General features: G+C 49.6%; 1 protein-coding gene across 1 annotated transcript in view; it reads left to right on the forward strand.

The window, feature by feature from the left end:
* Nucleotides 1-125: 125 nt before the first annotated feature.
* The window catches only part of LOC107124774 (focal adhesion kinase 1-like), a 26,738-nt gene continuing 24,537 nt past the window's right edge, over nucleotides 126-2,326 (forward strand). The window contains exon 1 of the mRNA XM_015428284.1: nucleotides 126-195. The gene's annotated coding sequence lies outside the window, so the exon portion shown is untranslated. The remainder of the gene's footprint in view (nucleotides 196-2,326) is intronic.

Raw genomic sequence — 2,326 nt, forward strand, 5'->3', positions numbered from 1 at the left:
CCCCCCCCCCCCGCCCCAGCACTGTTTTCTTTGCCTTTAGTTAGACTTTTTTTGTCCTTCTGTGCTATTTGACTCGTAAAAGGCTCTCTTCAGACCCCAAATACAAAACCACCTTTTTTCTAATCCCTTCAGAAGCCTGACGTGCGGCTCTCCAGAGGCAGCCTCGATCGAGAAGACGGGAGCCTCCAGGGTCCGGTAAGCACCCCCCACCCGCCGCCGTCTTTTCATCCATCTTAACGGGGAAGCGTTTGTCTGATTTTTCTCGGCGGAAAAGGCTGTTCACGTCTCGGTGGCCGCGGTCAGAGACGTTTTGATCTGCATGATTCTAAATGTCTGCTGCGAGAGGTTTCCAAAGGCTTGGCTCGTGCGGGGATGGGAGTGACAGGGAAGTCTTGTTCACGCAGCACTTTGGGGGCTGCTTCTTTTCAAGCTACTGCCGGAACAGATGCTTCTCTTCCCCCCCCAAAACAAAGCTCTAATTATTTTTAAAGCAGCTGTGTGGTCCTCCGCCAGGGTTCTGGGTCCTTGTTTTTCCCCGTTGCTTCAGAGCTAGCTTTGCTTCGATATCGCTGTCAACAGGAAGCAGATTTTTCAAATAACTCCTGCAGATGTCGAAGTCACTGGGGAGAGCGTTCTCCAAAGTAACGTGGCTTTTTAAGAAGCACTGTTTATTTGTTGTAATATTGATACACCCTCCTTTCCTTTGCGGCTCCAAGCACCTTACAGTCCTAAATTAAAACTTCTTTTTCATAATAAAACAAAGCCCTGTTCCTTCCCCCAAGAAACTGCCTGTGGCTCACACCCCACTAACTGCCCCAGCAAATTTATAAGGCTCATAGAATCATAGAATGTTAGAGTTGGAAGGGACCTTGCAGGTCATCTAGTCCAACCCCCTGCACTCTGCAGGAGCATAGCCGAAAGAGAGCCCTACAACATACCCGGAAGATGGTTGTCCAGCCTCTGTTTGAAAACGTCCAGAGGGATTTGAAATGTCACTCCCATCTGCTTGAAATGTCACTCCTGTCCTCAGGGTGGGGCCCCACTGTTGAAAAGGAATAGTCTCCAGCTGCCAGGTGAGGGGGGGCAAGCCGGTGGTGACAGCTGTTGTGGTGGTGGGAAGTGCAGTCTAGGTACAGGACCCCCCTCAAGGGATTTTGAAGGCAAGCGATGTTCAAAGATGGTTTGCCTTTGCCTGCCTCTGCATAGCAACCCTGGACTTCCTTGGTGGTTTCCCATCCAAGCCCTAACCACAGCTGACCCTGCTTAGTTTCTGAGGTCTGACCAGATGGAGCTAGCCTAGGCTACCAAGTCAGGGTATGGTGACAGTTAGTACAGGTAATTGGTGTGTGGGGATATGTCAGGGAGAGATGGCTCCTCAGATATGTGGGTCCTTGGCCTCTGGAGGGTCGGGGTGAAGCAAGCTTATTGTCAAACAAATGAACTGGATCCAAACTGTGTTGCTGTATTGGCAGTACAGGTGCAATTGTGGTAGAGTCTTGCTAACAATGTAAAGATGCCTTATCCTACAGGTGGTGGCAGCTCCAAGTATGGACAGCTTCAAGAGGGAATTAGATAAGCATATGCAGCACAGTTCCATCAGTGGCTATTAGCCACAAGGTATAGATAGGAACTCTCAGTCTGGGGCAAGTGATGGATTGTATTCTTGCTGCTTGTGGGGGGGGGCAATAGTGGGAGGGCTCCTAGTGTCCTGGCCCCACTGCTGGACCTCCTGATGGCACCTGGTATTTTTGGCCACTGTGTGCCATGGAGTGTGGAACTGGATGGGCCATTGGCCTGATCTAACATTGGCTTCTCTTACGTTCTTATGTGCCTAAGATTTATCTCTTTGGGGAAGAAATGTTTCATTTTCACTCTTCCTCGGCTCAGAGACCACTTTAAAACAGCTTCCCTGGGCGAGACAAAGGCTGTAGAAACTCATTTCTATAGATGGTCTGGCTGAAAGAGTCACAGCTGATGTGTGAGTGGCCATCTAGACCAAAGAAACCCACAGCTCAGAGGATAGTCATGGAGGCTGTGCCTGTCTTGACATCTTCCGAACCCAGAGTAAAATTTTCCAGCTGGTAGAGTGGGCGGGAAATGAGGGGAAGGAGAGAGGGAATGCTTATTTTGTTGGTTCAGAGAGTCTGCAGAGATTCCGAGGAGGGCGAAAGATCTGTATTTTGCTCTTCTCTGCTGGGAAAGAAAAGAAACCTCGGGGGCTGGTTGGAAAGTGCATGTCTTCAGGAGGTGGCTAATCTAACTGGGAGAAAGAGATGGCAACTGGGACATAGGTAAAATGTCCTTCAGATGTATCATCATAGAGATT

This window comes from Gekko japonicus, unplaced genomic scaffold, assembly GCF_001447785.1.
Source record: "Gekko japonicus isolate JY-2015 unplaced genomic scaffold, Gekko_japonicus_V1.1 scaffold2635, whole genome shotgun sequence".
NCBI classification, from domain to species: domain Eukaryota; kingdom Metazoa; phylum Chordata; class Lepidosauria; order Squamata; family Gekkonidae; genus Gekko; species Gekko japonicus.